This window comes from Salvelinus sp. IW2-2015, linkage group LG33 (genome assembly GCF_002910315.2).
Source record: "Salvelinus sp. IW2-2015 linkage group LG33, ASM291031v2, whole genome shotgun sequence".
Taxonomy (NCBI): Eukaryota; Metazoa; Chordata; class Actinopteri; order Salmoniformes; family Salmonidae; genus Salvelinus; species Salvelinus sp. IW2-2015.
The window spans coordinates 23,990,163-23,996,248 of NC_036872.1; the positions used below are offsets into that span (position 1 = coordinate 23,990,163).

At 42.9% G+C, this 6,086-nt stretch overlaps 1 pseudogene; it reads right to left on the reverse strand.

Moving 5' to 3' along the window:
- On the reverse strand, nt 1-512 carry LOC111957475 (myosin regulatory light chain 2, skeletal muscle pseudogene; annotated as a pseudogene).
- Between the last annotated feature and the right edge of the window lie 5,574 nt (nt 513-6,086).

The window sequence follows — 6,086 nt, forward strand, 5'->3', positions numbered from 1 at the left end:
GAATTTACGCTTCGTCCTTTTCCTCTCCGTGTGTGATGGCATAGCAGATGTTCTTGTAGTCTACATTGCCAGCCACATCTGGGGGGGAGGCAGCCCATAGGTTGGTCATCTCCTCAGTGGTGAACCTGTCGCACTGAGTAATCAGGAGCTCCTCAAGGAATTCCTTCTTGATGAAGCCGGTAGCCTCTGGGTCCAGGACCTTGAAAGTGCTCACAATAACGTACTCGGGATCAGCACCCTTCAGCTTCTCGCCGAACATAGTGAGAAAGACGGTGAAGTTGATGGGCCTGCTGGCCTCCTTGACCATGGCTTCCAGCTCCTCATTACTCATGTTCAGTTGACCCATAGTGGCCAGCACGTCCCTAAGATCGTCCTTGCTGATTATGCCATCTCTGTTCTGTTCAATGATTGTGAAAGCCTCCTTGTACTCCTGGATCTGACTCTGCTCAATCATGGAGAACACATTGGAGGATCCACCCTCTCCCTGCTGCTGCCTACTCTTGGCCTTCTTGGGTGCCTGGGGGTCAACGGTAAACATAACATCTCGTTTAACTCACGGTCAACACAGCCAAAACATCCAACATTTTACTGTAACAGCCTGTTTAGGCCATGAAAAGCCGCTCTTGGTGATTCTGGGCCAAAAGGGCTTGGACCTCCACAGTGGCAAGAGGTAAGGTAATCCAACAATATTTTGACAATGATTCCTCTGTCATAGACATCAGTTCTGCCAGAAGGGCACAAAGTATCCCCTTCTAGGAATTTACTATGTATTGTCATTGACCTCTAAGGATGCTCTGTCTCATTCTGAAAAATGGTTAACCGCCTTTCAATTAGTCACATGGCAGTGAAGCTTAGCTTTGCTTCAGATTTCTATGCCTGGGTGCTTCTAGCGTTCGTTTGAATAAATTGTACCAATCCAAGTCACACTTTCTCAGCATAAGGCTTTCATAGAAAGGTGAGTTGTTCAAGCCTACCAACAAAGTGCTATGGATGGTCTTGTGCTCTCCCTAGATGCTGAGAAGGGTCGTGTGGAGTGGTCTTACCTATTCTTTGCTCTAATTAAATTTGGTCTAGGGGACAACTTTATAAAATGGGTGAAAGTTTTATATGATGATCCTCAGGCTGCTGACCTTACTAATGGGCTAAGGTCAAATAGCTTCTCTATATACAGAGGTACCAGACAGGGCTGTCCTTTGTCCCCTCTCCTATTTGCACTCGTTATGGAACCACTGGCCGAGGCCATCAGGGTAACGCCTGCTATACAGGGGCTGCTCATTGGTGATGTTCACCATAAAATAAGCTTGTATGCTGATGATGTCCTGATATTCATCTCTAGTCCCGAGACTTCAACTACATCTCTTATTAATATTATTGAATTATTCAGCGAATTCTCAGGCTACAAGATTAACTTAACTAAATCAGAGGCTATGCCACTTGGTAACCTTCACTCTGTACCTAATACTTCTCCCCCCTTCCCTTTTAAATGGTCTCCCTCAGGTTTTACGTATCTGGGTATATTTGTAACTCCTAAATTCCAGCAAATGTATAAAGCCAATTTTGTTCCCTTGTTTGATACAATAAGACAGGATCTGGAGCGCTGGAACTCTCTCCCGATTTCTTGGTTGGGTAGAATATCCCTCTTGAAAATGAACATTTTACCTAGACTACTTTACCCAATCCAAATGATCCCAGTATTACTCTCCAATAAGGTAATAAAGGTTGTAAATGGATGGCTAAGTTTCTTTATATGGAGTAAACGCAAGCCAAGACTTAAGATGGCAATATTGCAGCTGCCAAGTTCTATGGGTGGCTTGGATCTGCCCAATATCAGGTTCTATCAGTGGTGTGCCCACCTATGTTATATTTCTGATTGGATCACAAACGATGACTCCTCTATTTGGTTAGACATTGAGACTTCTCTTTCAAAATACCCCTTACAGGATCTTTTATTTTTCAGAAGTTTCAAGTCTGTAGAAGATCACTGCAATAATCCTATTACACTTAACACACTCAAAGTATGGAGGTCAGTTCAACGTTTCCTGGGAAGGTCCAAACTAACCTCTGCTCTTACCCCAATTCTTAACAACCCAGATTTTGGTCCAGGATTGCTGGATGCGGGCTTTAACTTTTGGCTTAATAAGGGCATACGCAGACTAAATGACTTATTTGCTGATAAGATTTTATTGTCATCTGAGCAGATGGTCTAGAAATATCGACTCCCAAAGCAGGACTTTTTCCGCTTCCTACAAGTAAGACATTATATTGTGAAGAGCACCACCCTAATTGGTAACCCTGATATGTCTGTCATTGAAAGAATGCTTTTTTTCCCACAAAGAAAAATGTCTGTAAGTCTGTTTTATGATGCTTTAAGGTCCTTTTCTGCTGTCGACACACAGAGGGTGAAACAAGTGTGGGAGAAAGAATTGTCTGTTACTATTGACGAAGAGATGTGGGAGGACATTTGGAGATATGCAAAAACAATATCTATATGTAATCGTACTAGAGCAATCCAATTAAGAATAATACACAGGGCCTCCCGGGTGGCGCAGTGGTCTAGGGCACTGGTTCGCGCCCAGGCTCTGTCGCAGCCGGCCGTGACCGGGAGGTCCCGGCCGGACAATTGGCCTAGCGTCGTCCGGGTTAGGGAGGGTTTGGCCGGTAGGGATATCCTTGTCTCATCGCGTACCAGCGACTCCTGTGGCGGGCCGGGCACAGTGCGCGCTAACCAAGGGAGCCAGGTGCACGGTGTTTCCTCCGACACATTGTGTTAAGAAGCAGTGCGGCTTGGTTGGGTTGTGTTTCGGAGGACGCATGGCTTTTGACCTTCGTCTCTCCCGAACTCGTATGGGAGTTGTAGCGATGAGACAAGATAGTAATTACTAGCAATTGGATACCATGAAAATTGGGGAGAAAAGGGGGTAAAATCTATTTTTAAATAAAAAATAAAAAAAGAATAATACACAGATTGCATATATCCCCAAATCGCAGACATGCTTTTAGCCCCTCTTCCTCTTCTCCTCAGTGTCTTAAATGCAAAACTGATACAGGCACCCTAACACATTGTTTATGGTCATGTACCAAAATACAAAGATACTGGTCTGGTGTTCTGCAAGAAATTGAAAAGATCCTAGGGGTTGATCTAGATTTGGACCCAGTTTCTTTACTGTTGGGTCTCCCTAGTAGGCATGTTACTTCTGTGGGTAAGAGGAGGCTTTACAACATCCTTACCTTTGCAGCGAGGAAAAACATACTTTTACAGTGGATTAGTGATAAGGTTCCTTCTATTAAAGATTGGCATAAGATACTATTTGAATGGGTGCCTCTGGAATATCTGACATGTACATTGCATTCTAAAACAGATCAGTTCTACAAAGTATGGGAACCCTATCTAAATTACCTAGAACCTGAGGTATCCGTTATTATGCTGCAAGGATTCTCTTAGAATGGTGGTGATCTATGTATTTCAGAATTACACTGTACCTTCCATGTGTGGAACCTAACTTCTTAGTTTAAACTGAGCTTTTTTGTTTAATTTCTGTTTGTAAGTTTGTTTAAAATGTATGTATTGAGAGACGCAATGATGGTGATGGGGTGAGAGAAGTGCCGAGCGGGGAGAGGAAAATGGTGTACGTATGTATGGGTGTGTATGTGTGTATGTGTATGTATGTATGTGTATGTATATGTATATATATATATATATATGCGCAGGTATGTGTAAGTAAGTGCTGTTTTTTTTTGCTTTGTCTCTGTTGTTGTGAAATTCCAATAAAAATACTGTTACAAAAAAAAAAGGTGAGTTGTATAAAATTGTCACGCCCTGACCTTAGATATCCTTTTTATGTCTCTATTTTGGTTTGGTCAGGGCGTGAGTTGGGGTGGGCATTCTATGTTTTGTTCTATGTTGTCCTTTTCTAGGTGTTTGGCCTGGTATGGTTCCCAATCAGAGGCAGCTGTCAATCGTTGTCTCTGATTGAGAACCATACTTAGGTAGCCTGTTCCCACCTGTGTTTGTGGGTAGTTGTTTCCTGTTTTGTGTTTTTTCACCTTACAGGACTGTTTCGTGTCGTTCACTCTCTTTGTTGTTTTTTGTCATTCAGTGTTCAGTTTATTTAATTAAATTTACAATGAACACTTACCACGCTGCGTGTTGGTCCGATGATTCCTATTCCTCATCATCAGACGAAGAGGAGGAGCGTTACAAAAATACACTTGTCCTGTTCTGTTGTAGCTTCAGATTGGTTAAGATTATGTAATATCTCTAGAGCAGTGGTCCCCAAACATTCCTTGAGTATTTCCTTTTGATGCACCAATTCAACACAACCAGAGTTTTTAAGCTACAAGACGGTCTTGGGTCTTTAGTTCAGGAGGAGCCAGCTTCCACCAATGGGTCCTGAACCACCATTTGGGAAACTGTTCTAGAAGTCTCTAAATGTAATTCAGTCCATTTTTGTGCCATTATACGGTTGCTTTGGTATCCTATCAGTTTTACTGTAGACAATCCTAGATCATAAAAACTGTTGTCCAATAAGAGGTATGCGAACACACTCACCATGTCTTAAGAGTTTGTTGGGGTTTTGCTTGTTCAAGAAGAGAAGACTACGCCAAGCTAATGTGACTGACGTGGAGGTGTTGGCCCCTTGGGGCCTTATATACCAGCCCAAGGGGGCTAACTTTAGCCAAACCATCAGGTTTGGCATGGAATGAGGGAGCTGAGGAAAATAGGAGAGAGGGAGGAGCAATGAGGTGCTTGAGGTATCACCTTTCCAGCACTCCAAAATAGGCACCGGGAGTCTTGGAATGAGGTGAATTCAATCCCAACATTCAGGACTTACTTTGGTGTCAGTGTCACACGTGGACTAATATGGACAAACCTCTATTGCAGCCTTGGCGACTATTGAACCGTCCTGTTATTTCAGCACTGTAAACTAAAGTGCTTCCTTTTCTTTGTACCACTTCATTCATAGCATGCCCAGGGTATTTGGGTAGTTAATTCCTGTGTACAGCACTTTACACTGCCCATCAACAAGAGATATGTAGCCTGTGTGTTTCAAGTGCAGGCTTAGGCTTCCGGTAAACATGTTTTCAAGTCATGACTTGTGTAACTGACCTGTTGAGATCTGTGTTTACAGTATGTATGTACCCCCTACTAGTGTGGAACTTGTGCCACCTGTTTAGGAGACTTTGGACAAGTGAGTTCAGTGGTGTTGAAAAACAATTATAATTTAAATTATTTAACTACAAAGATGAAATTATTTGCAAATGTAAAAACATGTCTGATTTATTTCTTCTAAATAGTTTATATACACTGAGTGTACAAAACAATAAGAACACCTGCTCTTTCCATGACATAGACTGACCAGGTGTATCCAGGTGAAAGCTATGATCCCTTATTGATGTCATGTCTTAAATCCACTTCAATCAGTGTAGATGAAGGGGAGGAGACAGTTTAAAGAAGGATTTTTAAGCCTTGAGACAATTGAGACATGGATTGTGTAGTTGTGCCATTCAGAGGTTGAATGGGCAAGACAAAATATTTAACTGCCTTTGAACTGGGTATGGTAGTAGGTACCAGGCGCACCGGTTTGAGTGTGTCATGAACTGCAACACTGCTGGATTTTTCACACTCAACAGTTTCACGTGTATCAAGAATGGTCCACCACCACCCAAAGGACACAACTGTAGGAAGCATTGGAGTCAACATTGGCCAGCATCCCTGTGGAACGATAGACCTAAGATTTAACAATGATATGTGTGAGGACGCGCTGACCAGCTGCCTTTCCCGACTGCAATTTTCTTCTCAAAAAATGACCATGGAATAAAGTGTGTGGATGCACGGATTATGTGAGCAGCGCTACAATAGATCTGTAGCCTAAGTATTACAAACATGTTATCTGATGTGTGCCAGCATGATGATACATGAAAATGATGTATGTGCTTTTGTGTGTCTAGGCGTAGGACTCTAGGTCTACTCTAGTCGACGGCTTAGCCCCGTAGCAAGACTCTAGTCGACGGCTTAGCCACGTAGCAAGACTCTAGTCGACGGCTTAGCCCCGTAGCAGACTCTAGTCACGCTTAGCCCCGTAACA